The sequence below is a fragment of the Equus asinus genome, chromosome 20 (genome assembly GCF_041296235.1).
Source record: "Equus asinus isolate D_3611 breed Donkey chromosome 20, EquAss-T2T_v2, whole genome shotgun sequence".
NCBI lineage: Eukaryota > Metazoa > Chordata > Mammalia > Perissodactyla > Equidae > Equus > Equus asinus.
In genome coordinates, this window is record NC_091809.1 from 92437605 (window position 1) to 92453217 (window position 15613).

At 43.3% G+C, this 15613-nt stretch overlaps 1 long non-coding RNA gene across 3 annotated transcripts in view; it reads left to right on the forward strand.

Moving 5' to 3' along the window:
- LOC106833124 (uncharacterized) overlaps positions 1–15613 on the forward strand; it is a 57633-nt gene that overhangs the window by 11844 nt on the left and 30176 nt on the right. For 2 of the 3 annotated variants that reach the window (XR_011495872.1, XR_011495871.1), the window contains exons 3-5: positions 127–8711; positions 9317–9464; positions 13136–13283. This is a non-coding gene — a long non-coding RNA (uncharacterized lncRNA). The remainder of the gene's footprint in view (positions 1–126; positions 8712–9316; positions 9465–13135; positions 13284–15613) is intronic. The other variant, XR_011495873.1, reaches the window with a different exon arrangement.

A 15613-nucleotide genomic window follows, 5' to 3' on the forward strand; every position in this document is an offset into this window, starting at 1 on the left:
AATATTACAAATTTGAAGTTCTTTATTTGTGATGATAGTTTACTTAATAAGAATGCAAGCAGTTAGAGAACTTTAGTGATGCTCTATTGGGAAAAATACTAACAGTTTTCTATTGTTCTCTTTCAGGCTTCTGAAATAGGTTAATTGAAGATATTCCTGAGGTTGCAAGGTGAACTTAAAATTTTTTCCCTACGTTTCTCTGGGTATCAAAATGTTCTCCAGGCTCTGTGACCAAAGCAAAAGGCAGAAATGAATTGCATGCCAGAACTGCTAAGTAGCAGAAACTCTCCTCAATAGCCTTTGCTTTCAATATGTTTTTGAAATGGTAATTATTTTGTATTTGTGATACTTAGGGTGGTCTTGTTTTAATTTTTGGTTTTCCTTATGAAACTGACGCAGCTATGTGAATGAATAAACTAGTGTCACCAGAAGGCTAGAGTCTCGTGTCCTCATAAAGTCTTGGCAACCTGTAGATCCAAGCATTATTCTATGGCCCCTCCCCCACTTTCCAGGTTGATAACGGCTGTTCGTTCACATCAAGGTTTAGAATGTGGAAAGCTGAATGTTCACTGGGGATTTTTTTTTAAGTTGTTAAATTTACAAATGTAAAATTCACTTTTTTCTATGAGTTTTTACATGTGCGTAGATTTTTATAACTACCGCCTCACACAGGATACAGAACAATTCCAGCATCCCAGAGAATTCCCACATGCTTTGTCTTCCGATCCTCCCGCTACCCCCACCCCTGGCAACCACTGATCTGTTTTCTGTTTATATCTTTTTGCCTTTTCAAGAATGTCTTATGAAGGGAATCAAACAGTATGTAATCTTTTGAGACTGGGTTCTTTCACTTAGCAAAATGCATTTGAGATTCATCCAAGTTGTTGTGTGTATCAATAGTTCATTGCTTTTTATTGCTGAGTGGCATTCTGTTGTGTGGCTATAGCACAGTTTGTTTATCTATTCAGCTGCTGAAGGACATTTGGGTCATTTCCAGTTTTGGGTGATTATGAAATATTGCTATAAACATTTACATACAGGTTTTCGTGTGAACATGGGTTTTCATTTCTCCAGAATAAATACAAAGAAATGGGATTCTAGAGACAGGTAAATGTATGTTTCACTGTGTTTTCCAGAGGCCTGTATCATTTTGCATTTCTACTGGAGTGCGTGAGAGTTCGAGTTGCTCTACAGCCTCCTCAGCAGCTGATATTGTCAGATTTTGTGGGATTTTTTGGTTTTTATTTTTGTTGTTTTTTTTTATGAGGAAGATTGGCCCTAAGCTGACATCTGTTCCCAATCTTCCTCTTTTTACTTGAGGAAGATTGTCCTTGAGCTAACATCTATGCCAATCTTCCTCTATTTTGTATGTGGGATGCCACCACAGCATGGCTTGATGAGTGGTGTGTAGGTCGGCACCCAGGATCCAAACCTGTGAACCCTGGACCACAGAAGTGGAACGTGCAAACTTAACCACTACACCACTGGGCCAGCCCCAGATTTTGTTTTCTAATTTTAGCCATTCTAATGTGGTATACTGGTGTGTCATTGTGGTTTTAATTTGTGTTTATCTAATAACTAGTGATGTTGAGCACCTTTTTATGGGCTTATTTGTTGTCTGTGTACCTTTTTTGGTGAAGTGTCTATTTAAACCTTTTATCATTTAAACAATTGGGTTGTTTTCTTGTTGTTGAGTTTTGAGAGTTCTTTATATATACTGGATACATGTCATTCGTCTGGTATATGATTTGCAAGTATTTTCTCCCAATCTGTGGCTAATCTTTTTATCCTCTTAACAGTATCCTTCAAAGAACACAAGTTGCTAATTTTGATGAAGTCCAATTTATCAATATTTTATTTTATGGATTGTGCTTTTAGTGTCTTATCTAGGACAGATTTCCTTCTATGCTTTCTTCTATGAGTTTTATGGTTTTATGTTTTACCTTTAGGTCTATTAGCCATTTTGAGTTAATTTTTGTATACAGTCACTTTTAATTCTTGACATTGCAAAAGCATTGGTTGTTTTCATTGTTTGACTTTCTTTTTTAAAGATAATGATTTTGATTTTATAAAACTAATGTATGTTTATTATAAGAAACAATACAGGATACAAGGAAGAAAACTAATATTCATTCCCAAACTCTACTACCTGGAAACAAGCATTCTAACTCGATGAGCATCAGTTCAGGAATCTCTGTGCAGATAAACAGATCTAGGAAAAAAAGATAAATGTGTGAAACATAGATAAATTGGTAGTTTTTATTTTATTTGAGGACATTCTCATCTTAAGAAACACCACTTATATATATTGGATTTCTTTAGTCTTCCTTATCTATCAACTTCTTCATAATCATGCTTCTATTTTTGTTCTTGCTCCATTTATCCTGTGTGATTTCCTTAATTCTGATCATGAGGACTCTGGCTGTATTTTCACTCATTTTTTTCCCTGTTATTTGCTGCTTCTAATGTGAGGTCACTCTCTATAATATTCTCTCTCTTTTTTTTTTTTTGGCTTCCATTTATTCTCTTTTGCCAGCTTATTATCTATTTCATTTTGCTGTCCTACAAGCTCTTCTCTACATCTTGTGTCTCTTCTCTGTACTTTTCTTTAGAAAGAGAGATCATACGATCTATAATTTAATAAAGGCTGTGGAAGGTTATTTGTCTGAATTCTTCCTTTGTTTAATTCCTCTTGAAATGTACGTCCTTCATCTGCTTTTCTGTTTATGTTCCTTTCCTTAGGGTCCTCACTGCCTACCCTTTGCTAAGGTCCTGTCTGACTTCCAGATGCTTGGATCTCAGCTTACAAGGGAGTGGACTGTTTGTTGAATAGTGTGGAGAGAGGAGAGAGAAAAGTGAGCGAAGACAACTCACAGCTTTAATTCCAGCGAGTGGTGGCAAACCGCCTCTCGGCAACATTGTTTCTCCTGCTCTGGGTGCCTGTCTTCCATCAGTTTCCCGCTTTCAAGAGATCCACAAGGCTTACAGAACAGATCCTAAAGTCAGATTCTCTGTATTGTGATCTCATGATCCCCATTTAAGCTCCTCCTCCATACCACTTCACCTTGGGCTGGGAGTCCAAGTAGTAGACAGTGATAAGTGTATGTTGGCATCATTTCTCCATCCAGCTCATCTATCCTGTTCTTCTTCCATGTCAAACTAGTATCTCAGTAGACAGTCCTTCTACTGTGACCTGTCCATGTCCCAGGATCTCGTTGCTGTCATACCCTGGCTGTACGTTAGAATCATCTGGGAACTTTAAAAAATGCTGATGTCTGGACCCCATTTCCTGAAATTCTGAATTAATTGGCGTATGATGGGACTTGGGCATTAGTATTAACTAAAATATCTGCTAAAGGATTGGAATGTGTGGCCAAGGTTGCGTCCATTGGTGATTGAAGGTGTATTGGATTGGATGTTCAGAATATTGTTATCTGCTGTGACAACGCAGGAAAACAATATCCTGCTGGAAGTTTGAGATATGTCTGTCTTTGAGAGTCCCCCCTCATTTTGTCCCAGATTATTCATAGCCTTTGTCAGGTATGATTCATAGCTGATAGGTTGGGATTGTGGCTGTTTCTTTGTTTCACTAAAAATGGTATTTCTTACCTCTATTTTTTCATGTGTTTCTTATTTATGGTGTGTTTTGAACAAGAAAAGTAAAATGTAAAATTCCCTTATGATGCCAACTTTAGATTATTTTTTACTTTATAATAAGCAAATGTTTTAAATTTGAAGATAAATGTAGTTATGCTAATAAAATACTGCTACAATCTGCTTATATATTGGGTTTCCTTGTAGGTTTCATTTGAAAAGCAAAAGGGTTCTGCTGTGAAAAAAATGCAAAAAACACCCCCACTGGTCTTCAAAGGTGCAGTCTAGGAATATCTTAGCACCCATAAGAAGCTACCTAGCTTGCTGAAAGGCAGTCACCTCTGCCCTTTGAAGGTCTCGTGGGCTTCCCGATGATGAGATATAACTGGCCCAGGTCTAAGCTACTTTTCTAGGCCAGGAGTTGGCAGCCTTTTCTGAGTGATCTCAGTTCCTCCTGTGATCAGCAAGCTCGCCACAGTCACCAGGTGTTAGGACATCCCTGTCTGCAGGGAAGAGCCGACCACACAGTCTTCCAGGAGTGGACTGGAAAGAGGGGGGCTTAATCCAGGGGAAGCAACTTTCCCCCAAAGGAGATGGGTTTTCTCTTTCTATCTGCCCTCTCCTCTTTCTTGATTCCTTCCATCTTCTTCCCTTCTTGTTCTTCCTCATCTCATCATTCTTCTCTTCTGTTCCTCTCCTGCCGTGGAACTAAGAGGAGTGCCTAATTTGCCTGTCAAATGTATGGCAGATAGCTTTTCCCTTTTGTCTTCAATTTATGGCAGATTTTTGTCAAAGAGAAGATTTTGCCTTGTTTGCAGCCTAACTTGTTAGCCTTTTCCTTTAAGGTTTTGGGGTTCTGTTTTATGCTTAAGAAAGCTTTCTTCACTTTAAGAATTTGAAAAGCATCCATCAGTATCTTCTCTTGGCACTTTTATGATCCTGTTCTCCACATTTATATTAGATCCATCTGGAATTTACTTTGCCAAATGAGCGAGGCAGGAATCCTGCTGCTTCTCCTCTTCCTCCTCCGTCTGCCCCCTAAAAAAGACTGGCTAGTGAGTCAGCACCATTTATTGAATAACCAGTCTTTTAATCATTGATTCAAAATGCTACCCTTATAGTAAATTCACGTATATGTTTTGATTTCTCTCTGGACTCCCCATTCTGTGCCAATGATCAGTCTGTTGTGTCAGGAGTGTACTGTTTTATTTACCAAAGCTTTATCATATGTTCTGTTATCTGGCAAAGCTGATTCATTATCATTTCTCTTAGCCAGAATTTTACTGCCTATTCTTGCAAATATATTTTTCTAGATTAACTTTAGAATCACTTTCTGAGCTGGTTGATAGAATTGGTATCACGATTAATGTATAGATCAATTTATTGATGATTACTATCTTTATAAAATCGAATTTTCCCAGCCAAACACCAATTGTGTCTTCATTTATCCTAGTCTTTTAATTCTTTAGGAGACGTTTATAGGTTCTGAACACTTTCTCTTAAATGTACTTCTGTTTTTGTTCCTATTGTGAATGTGAATTTTGTTCCTATATTGTTTAACTAGTTATTTTTCGTATAGGAAAAATATGACTTTATATATTGATTTTCTAATTGTTGTTTACCATTTGCTGTTTCCATTGAATTGTTAGGATTTTTCATATAACTTAAAAATAATCATAATTTTACCTCTTCTTTCCACCTTTATGTCTTGTATTTATTTCTCTTGTCTATTTATATTGGTCAATAACTGCACAACAGTGTTACGCAATAGTAAGTTAGAGTCATTCTGATCTTATTCCTGATGTTGGTAGAAATGATTCTAATGTTTCAACCTTAAACGTGATGCTAACTTTTTGTCTGAGAGCATGTGTCTAGGTGTATTAATATGGTAAATTATACTTCCTAATTTTAAATCACCCTTGCATTTCTGGTATGAATTTCACTTGGCAATTATGTACTATCTAAAAGTATGCTGCTAAGTTCTATTTGTTAATATTTTATTTAAGATTTTTGCTTTGTTATTCAAAAGTGAGATTAATCTGTAGTAGTTTTTGTGCCTTGTCCAGTTTTGCTGTCAATATTTTACTAGCTTTGTAACAACTTGGAGGTGTCCTTTCCTTCTTAGGCACTGGAATAATCCAACTCCAGAATCATTTGTTCCTCAGAGGTCTGAAAGAATTCATTTGTGAAACTGTGTGTGTGCGTGTGTGTGTAAGCACACAGGAGAATCGTTTCTTTTTGACAGTTTCCTCAATATCTTCTATGATTATTAACACATCTTTGGTCCATTTTGGTAGTAACATTTTCCTAGAAATAATTTTGTACAGTTTCTAAAATATATTAGCATAAGCTGTGAAATTTTAAAATTATGATTATTTTAATTTTCTACGTATTTGTGGCTGTTTCCCTGTTTCGTGTATTTGTGCTTCTTTGCTTCTTTTCCAATCTGATTGACTAGTAATTTATCTTTTAGGTTAGCCTTTCCATCAATTGGGCAGTTAATTAATAAATTCTTCTTAATGAATTAATTTCTATTTTCTTTATTAATTTCTTCTTGCTCCTTTTCTTAGGATGATTTTGTTATTTTTTCCTAGTTTCTTTAGTTGCATGCTTTAAGTCACTTATTTTCGTTGTTTCTTGTCTACTGTTTAATGTGTGGCTGAGACAGTGCTCACTGGCTACATATGTGCTATTCCCTTTTATATCATAGCGTGCCTTGAAATTTAATTTCAGCCATGTGACTAGTTTTAGCCAATGGCCTGTGAGCAGAAGTGATGTATGTTTTGTCTAGACTGAGATAGTTAAGAGCTAGTGTGTTTTTCCGCTCCTCCTTCTTCCACCTTTAGCGCAGTCTTGTAGGCCACGTGTTCCAGATGGCCCAGCTACAAGGCAGAAGATCCTCCATCAGCCTGCAGCCCTAAGTGATGATGTGAAACAGGCATGTAGCATGAACAAGAAGTAACCTTTGTTGTGGTAAGCCTCTGCAATTTTGGAGTTTGCTTGTTGCGCTAGCTATTAGTTACTTATCTTGTCTAACAGTTATTTGAGACTATGACTCTTCCTCTGAGTATAGCTTTAGACATATCCAAAGATTTTGATATGCAATTAAAATAATGATTTTTTTTTCCCTGCTCAGAGATTTATGTACTAGTTTCCCTTCATTCCATCTCACAGCTGCAGGATACATCAGCTCAGCCCAGTTCTTTAAATCGCAGTCTGGCCAGAACTCCAGCCCTCCCACTCCACTTAAGTCGTCTATAAATGCAGACTGTGACTGCCCACCAGGCCCTTCCTTGGCCTGCTGCATTTTCTCCTGACTTGCTTCTGCTCAAATGCCATACCCCACCAGGTTACCAATGCTTGGCTCCATCTCTACTTCATAAATCTGCTTCTTCTCCTTTGGTCTTGGCATTTTCACTCTACCTCTTTGGTGGCTTGAGGCTTTCCTGTAGACTACCATGGATTCGGCTCACTCCCCTCAGATGGTGCCCCACCCAGCCCTGCCTGGCCAGCTCAGGAAGGAGGTAGGGGGAAAATGCCACCCTCAGGTTTCCCTGCAGACCCCCCACTCTCTTTCATTACTCCTCCTTCTCATGCTCCCTCTATTGTACATGCTGCATTGAGTGGGTGCTTGGGGGGGTCTAGGTGGTCTCAGCCCTCAGCTTGGCATAATGAGGGCTTTCTGCAGCCCCATTGGGAGGCCAAGGTGGGGTGTAGACATAGTGCTGCTGCCACCAACATTTTCACAGCTTGGAAACAATCTGTATTCTTGGGACTTTCCCTTAAGGGGGAGTGTGGGAATACATATGATTTGTAATGTCAACAATATACACTGACAGGATGTGAATGAATAAAAGATGAACAAATAAAAGCACAGGAGTAAATAAGCTTCCTAACTTGGCCTTGCTCTGAGCAGGGTGGGAAACTGTAGAACCATCACGGCAGGACAGGGCAGCGGTGGCTGCTGCCTCAGCATTCTTCCTCACCAGAGGGCTGGGCAACCTCCCTGCCCACTCCCTCCCCCAGAGCCCCTCTGTCTTCAAGCAGACGCTGCATTAGGAGCTGCCCTCTTCACAGTGGGGCAGTCTGGTGCACAGAAAAAGCACAGGACAGATACTAACTAGCATCGCAACCTTGAGCAGGTCAGCATCCCTCGCTCCTGCTTCCCTCCAGGCCTTGGTTTCCCCATCTATAAGTGAAAAGATTAGACTAGGTGTCCTGAGTCCTTTAGGAATGTGCTTTCATAGTCCCTCTTATCAGGAGGCTCAGTATGATGCACCTGATTTCTGGGCCTCAGTTTTCTCTTCCATAAAGTGGGGGCGGGGGGGGGTGGTTCTGAAGGGTGATCTCAGAGGGCTCTTCCCTCTCTGGCACTCTGCTGGGGGATCTGACTCCCCTGACTTCCTCCAGAGTTCACAAGCAGGGACACCCCCCCACCTCCTCACCCCCACCCCTCTCAGCTTCAGTGCAGCCAGCTCTGAAATGGGCCTGGTTCTCTGGGCTGGCAGCCCTTGGGCAGACTGGAGGCCACACATCCATATAGACTCCCCCGCAGACCTATGACAGTTTGGGCCTCATGGCCCCCTCCTCCTGCCTGACCTGGTCCAGCATGACAGAGGGGACAGGCATCATCTTCTGCCTGAGGGGCCACATGTCCCAAAGCCCCTGCTCTGTGCCTGCACCTCTGTGCTTGGGACTGAATCCATCCTCAGCAAGCGAGTACCTAAGGTGGGGAGGTGGTGGAGAGAAACCCAAGACAGAGAGGGATTGGTATCCTGCGGGGGTGTAAGAGAGGGCTTGGGAGGCCAGAGGAAGCAGGCAGGGAGTCAGAGAGGGAGGTTTGGGAACCTTCCAGCTGGGACTAGCAGGAGAGAGGGGCTTTCCTGGCAGCGGGACTTCTGGCATGGGCCCAAACTCAGGGCAACCTCTGGATCACTCCTCCATCCTCCCAGCAGATGGCAGTGTGCGTATGGGAACCAAAGCAACAGCTCCTGGGATCACCAGCACATGATTTTGCAGGCTGGAGAGCAGGAGAAGGACCACTGACCCTCTTGTCAAAGAGGGGAATGAGGAGATAAGGGGTCCTCTATCTTGCTGAAGAGTCACCAACCACCCTGGTGAGCTGCTAAGGGGAGGCTTGTCCAGGAGTGCTGGGCCCAATGGTGGCGGGTCTCTTCTCTCTCCCAGGGTCAGATCCACCCTGCCCTGCCTGGTGCTTAGGCTCCTGTGGTCCTCGGTGGGGTCCAGATGGACCATAGGCCCTCAGGACACCCCAACATCGGGGAACACCACTCCCCACCCCCACCTGACTCCTGTGCAGCCAGCTCTGTGTTTGGAGCTTGTCCCCACCTCTCAGATTAAAGCTGCTTCTGGGTAGCTCTCCCCTGTCTATCTGTTTCATCCTGTCTCCTGGGCCCTGCAGCATGAGTGAGTTGCATAGTTCCGGAGCCTGTTCTCAGTAGCCCCTACAGCTCAGCCTCACTGACCTGGCCGCTTCCCTAGGCACAACTTTTTATGTCCCCCATAGTGCCCTGAAGAACAGGGCCCAGAGAAGCAGACAGCAGCCTGCTTCCATCCCATTCCCAGAGCACTGGGGCTGGACTGTAAAGAAAGTTAATAGATGGGCAGTGGCGGGGTTTGCCTGACTTTGGCTCTGTGAGGCCTTTCATCTTGGGGGATAAGCTTCTGTTTTACTCAGGGGTCTTTTGTGTGCAAGGAGCAGAGCACCCCAAGAAAGGAAGGCAATCAGCAGGATATCTGAGTCTTCCCAAAGCCCAAGGACAGGGCCATACCCGAATGGTGCAGGGAGTCAAGAGCCTGGGCTGGAAGCTGCTCGCAGATCCCTCATGGCTGGAGGACCTCAGTGGCAGGTACTGACGTTCCTCACTGCAGTGCTGTCACTAACCTGACTGAGCATTCCCTGTGTGTCCGCTTCTCCTCTTCCACACACCCTCCATGTGTCCTCTGTGTTTGACCCAGATTTCCAAAAGCAGGAATCCGATTTGCCATCTCCTGTCACATACCAGATTCTTGTCCAGTTGGCTGCATTGGGGGATTGCGTAGTACAACACTTGCTGCCTAGACAGGGCGATTTCAGACACTGTGATGGCATGAAGGAGGCTGCTTATAGCTGGCAAGTGGTGCCCTGCACAGGGGTGCCTGGCTCAGGGGCGAGTGGGAGCTGTCATTCCATCCGCACTCCTTGGCAAGCCATGCAGCTTTGTGTGAGGCTGCATCAGCCCAGAGGAAGGGAGAAGGGGGTGCCTTAGGCAGAACAGAAGTGGCCCTGAGATACGTGAGATACTATGATTAGCACATAATCTTTTTATTACCTAGGACAGTGCATTTCTTCTCTCTTCTCCGCTCCACCCTATATCAGCTAGTTTTTGCTGCACAACAAACTAACCCTCCCTGCTGTGGACTGAATGTTTGTATCATCTCTAAATTTCTATGTTGGTGCCCGCTGTAACAGCATTTGGAGGTGGGGCCTTTGGGAGATAATTAGGTCATGAGGGTGGAGTTTTCATGAATGAGATTAGTGCCCTTTTAAGAAGAATCATGAGAGAGATGATCTTTCTCTTTCGGACATATGAGGATACAACAAGAGGGTAGCCATCTGCAAATCAGGAAGAAAGCTCTCATCAGGAACCAGATCAGCCACTACCTTGATCTTGGTCTTCCCAGCCTTCAGAGCTGTGAGAAATAAGCGTTTGTTGTTTGAGCCACCCAGTCTGTAGTATTTTGTTATAGCAGTTCAAGCTAAGACACTCCTCCAGATTAGTAGCTTAAAATAACAGCCACTTCTTTTTGCTCATGAGTCCATGGGCTGGCTGTGTGGTTCTGCTGATTTCAGCCTGGTTTCATTGGTCTAAGCTAAGCTTCTTCATGTCTCTGCCTTCAGCTGGAGGCTCAGCTTGGGGCTGGATGACCCAGGATAGCATCACTCACATGACTGACAGTTCTGTTTCTGGAAGTTGGCTGGCTGTGAAAGGGGCTATGGGGGTAACTGGACTACATGTCTCTCATCAATTAGTAAGCTAGCCTGGACTTGTTGACATGGCAGCTCAAAGTTCAAAGAAAGCAAGTGGAATCATGCAAGGCCTCTTGGTCCAGGCTCAGAATTTGCACAATGTCTCTTCTGCTATATTCTTTTGGCCAACAAGTCATAAAACCACTCCATATTCAAGGAGTAGGAAAAGGACTCTATTTATTTTATTGAGGTCATGTTGGTTTATAACATTATCTCAATTTAAGGTGTATATCATTGTATTTTGACTTCTGTATAGACTACCTCATGTTCACCTCCAAGTCTAGCTGCCATCCATCACCATACATATGTGTCTCTTTACCCCTTTCGCCCTCCCTCCACTTCCCTCCCCTCCAGTAACCACCAATCTGGTCTCCATATCTGTGTTTTTGTTTGTTTATCCTCTACATATGAGTGAAGTCATATGGTAAATGTCTTTTTCCATCTGACTTATTTCGCTTAGCATAATACCCTCAAGGTCCATCCAATCCATGTTGTCAAAAGTAGCAAATTTCATCTTAGGAAAAAGACTCTTGATGGGAGATGCTGCAAATCACATTTCAAATGGGCAAATAGGAGAAGAATAATTTATGCCGTTTTTGCAACCTATCACACACCACCAACTCTGACCATGAGGTTTCATTGCAGGCAGGAAAGAGGTGACCAGAGAGGGAACCTAAGCATAGTTCCAGGGAGCCCTTGAGGGCAGAAATACATGGTACTGCTCCTAAGCTTTGTATACAAATCTAATGTTCTTAGATGGAGACCTTTTCCTACATCTTTTTCACTTAGAGCCCCATCTTTTCTCTTAAAATTGATATAATATGAAATTCTCATAGTTGTCAATGCCTCTCTGAGACTTATGCCCCCTGGAACACACTCTTAGCCATCATTAGAGAGTGGATGAGAGGCTCCGATATCTGTGAGAGGCTCACTCAGCAACCTGACCTCTCAGTGTCTCCTTCCTCCATCTGTACATGACTTCATTCCTCGCCCTCACACCACTGTATCAACCCTTCTCTGTATGCCCTCTCTTGACCTTGTCCTTACCCAAACTGCTTTACCTGCAAAGCCTTATCCTCTAGTATTCTCCTGTGACTACAGTCTCATACTTTTTGTGTATTCACACTTCCTTGCCCCCGCTTCTACTGTTTTGGTCCTTATTGTGCCTGGCAGCTCCTGAAGTCCTCCTCTTCCTGGAAGTCTTTCAGTCTTCTCCTGGGTTTACTTCCTCTCAGTCCCTCCATCGATCCGTTGCTTTTACCACTCTCAACACACTCAACTCCATTGGCCTCTGTTTTCCCACTCCCCTTTTTAGTAAACTGCCTATCCTGGGTCAATCCAAGCATTTTTCTTTCCTTCTCTTCATGAGGGAGCTGAGTGCTACTGGGGACAGTCACCTAAACACAGGACCAGAATCCTACAAACTATGGTCTCCTTTCTGCCAGGCCCTCAACACTCCACATCCTTCCGTCTGTTGGTCCCCAGTACCTCTGTCTCTTGCTTTCCAAGAAGCTATTTCAGAATTTATTCCCTCTCCTCTAACCTCCCTCCACTTCACTCCTATCAGAAAATCCTAAAGAATAGAAACCTTCGTATAGCAATTCCTTTGATGTCCTTCTCTGTCAATAACAAATTGAAGCCTTTCCATGTCTATTGGCTCTGATCTAAACAGTTCTCAAACTTCAGCTTTTCCTTCCTCTCCTAGTTAGCCACTTTGAAGAAATGCCCACACCAATTATCTGTTTGGGTTTAGCCTGGAGGGGACACAGCCCTGTGACTGACATGGGAGTCTGGGTGTCATGTAGGGGTTCCTATCAAAGGCAAGACGGGGCAAGCTAAATCAGACCCCATTTTAGGAAAAATCAAAGTTCATGCGCTAGAAACACTCAAACAAACTTGAAGTCCAAAAGGATAGTGGCAGGATCAAAATTTGGGTTGTGGGACAAAAGTTCAGGGTCACATGAAATGATGTGAAAAGGAAAAGCAGATGAGGAAGGAACAAGCAAGAGTAGGTCCGGGTGATTTCTCTGAGCAGCCTTAGAACATCTGGCTAATCTTTTTGGCCTTTGGGTACCATATGCCAAAGGGATGGAAGTATAGATTGACTTAAATGTGTGGGAGATGTAGCACGAGACCAGGTTTTCCCTGGATTTTCCCAGAGGAAACAAGGATGTTCCTGCGAAGAAAGGAGGTGGTAGATGTGACCTTCTGCCTGCCTTCCTGGCCTGGCCTGCTCAATGACACACGCGCTGAGCTGTCCATGGTACCACCGCTCTGCCTTCCTTTTCTGGGTTGTGACAGCCCTACTGAGGGCAGGAGGGAGAGAAAGGGCAGAGTCTGGGGATTGTGACAGGATATCTTCCACATCCAGGATGTCCTGCAGGACAGTGTGGCACACAGTAGGATCTCATTTAGTATTTGTTGAGTGAATGATAAATGACTCAGGACACTCACACAGGTGTGGGCATGTCTGGAAGATGATTTGTCCATTTGTTGCTTTCTTCCATCCAGATGAAACTGTTTGCACCCTGTCTTCATGAAGGCTCCTGCTCTCTGTGTAGATCCCAAAGGCCAGATGAGTTCCAGCCTGTTAATACCATACCAGATCAATCCTGGCAGAGCAGAGTTCTCCTCCTCTCTCACCATCCCAACCCAGGAGGTAGTGTGCTTTTGTGGGAGGAGTTCTGGACTCAGAATTAAGCACTGGTGTTGTGGTCCCTTCATCATCACTGATGACTTGAGTGATCTTGGAAGGGTCACCTACTCTTGAGGCTTCAGTTTCCCATGGGAATATTTATCTCTGCCCTTACAGGGTCATTGCAAAATCAAACAAGCTAATGAATAGAAAGAGCTTTACAGATTATAAAACATGCTGCATGGGGGTAGAACTGTGATGGTAATGACACTGAGTGTGGCATACAAGATAAGATAAGATCTGATCTGATCTTATCCAAGCCAGGCAAAATATGCAAGCTCTTTGAGGGCAGAGCATTTGGGTGATTCTTCTCTGCAGTCCCCCAGGGCCCAGTAAGGGCAGTACATTGATGCTGAGTAAGTCATTGAATGGAACTGAATTTCTTTCTTCAGAAGACCCTTAGTAGTGATACAGATCTGGAGGTTTTAGACCCAGGGAAGGCGAGGCTCTCTGTCACCTGCTATTCTCCGGGGAGTAGCTATTCCTCCTTTTGCACCCATCCATACACACCTCTTAGCCTCAAGGAAATAGCCTGGAATCTTAAGCCTCCAACTTCACCAAGGGCCTCCTCTGTACTCCTGTCACCATGGACTGCTATTGTCATCACTGGGTGCAAGGTAGCTGGCTACCCAAAAGGAGGGCAATGCACAGTGTCAGCATCTGTTAATCAATCACTCTCTTTTGGAAATACTGCTCACTGTGAAACCAAAAGCAGCAATTAAGCTAACTACATCCATTTCTTTTTATTGCAAGCTATTCAGTTGGGTAGCTATAATTATTGTGCATCTATACGTCATTTTACAGTTTTTAATTTCTTAGTTATGTTTGATCAAAAATTGATAAATACGTAAATTACAGTCCAACTCACTGATTCATACCATGCCTGGGACTGTGGGGCATGCTCTGGAGCTGCTATACCAGTATCCACATGCCTTTCCTTCCCTCCACAGCTGGCCATTGAGGATGCCCAACCTCAGTCCCCTGGGCACTGTCACAGGGCAATGTTAAGGGGAGAGAAGAGGCTGAAGTTTAGGTGGCTGGGAAAGAGCAGATTTGGCTTGAGCCTGGAAAACAGACCTGGGGCTCAGAGAGAAAAGACCTCAAGGGCTCAGGGAGTGATGTATATGTCACGAGGACTCTCTGATGTTAGTGGACATTTTACAGTCTCTTTGCAGCTCATCTGGAGAGAGGAATCCAGATCCAGGGAGGCTCTGCCACTCCTTACCTAATCACAGTGGCTCATGGCATGATGGTTCTGCTCACCCTCCTTTTCCTTCCTCTGTTTCTCCAACATGACCCCCTATCCTCGTGCTCTGCCTTGACAGCCATGTAGTTCCTGGGTCTATCTCCTTTTCCCTCACTGCCCTGAAGCCTTGTCTGGCCTCGTATTTGACTCTGGAAATGAACCTGGTGTGGGGAGTCAGATTGGGAGAAGAGAATGTGAGGAGCCTCAAGCCAAGTGTTCGATGGCTCAGCAATATCCAGCCAGCCCATTCCTGTACACCATTCTGATGCTGGAGCCCCAGATACCCCTGTAATCAGCCCTCTATTCATCTGTTTATTTAATAAACATTAATAACATTAAATTTATTTGATAAACACAATATGTGCCAGGTTCAGTTTAACCATGTTTGCTGATTGAAACGTGAAATACTTATGGGAACATTTTGGTAGAAGGTCAGGGCTAGATGCCTATGGAGTCAGAGCACCTGGCCCCGCTTATTTGCTCTGTAATATGAGTAAATTATTGAATTTCTCTGTGCCTCATTTTCCTAATTTGTAACATGGAAAGAATAATAACAATGGTAAGGGTATGGTAAGGATTAAATGAGATAATATTAGGTTGGACCATGTGAAATAGCCACCATTTGGCTATTTTTGAACTACAAAAACACCAACTTCATGTGGTTCAACCTAACAAAGTGCTTGGCACAGGGCTTGGCACAGGACAACTGCTCAGTACCTGGTACTTTCACTTCTTATTTTCCAGGTGGTACCTGCCTAACAGTAAGTTATCTCACCTCTACTGTTTGTCTAGTGCTGAAATTTGGAGATGAGGCTCTTTGTAGCACCACCAGGAAGGTTTTGACTCAAGGTTTACGTACTCAGTGGATTAATTTTACTCGAGGCTGGGGGACAATCATGTTAGAGCAGGCAGTGATTAATAACAGTTAAAAACCAGCAAGGGAGTTACCTAATTGTGTCTAGGAGTTGGCATTTCTTTAGATCTTATTCAAAGTGGTCCACATCAGTTAAATGTAAAGTTAACTATTAATGCTAATTAATATTCTCTC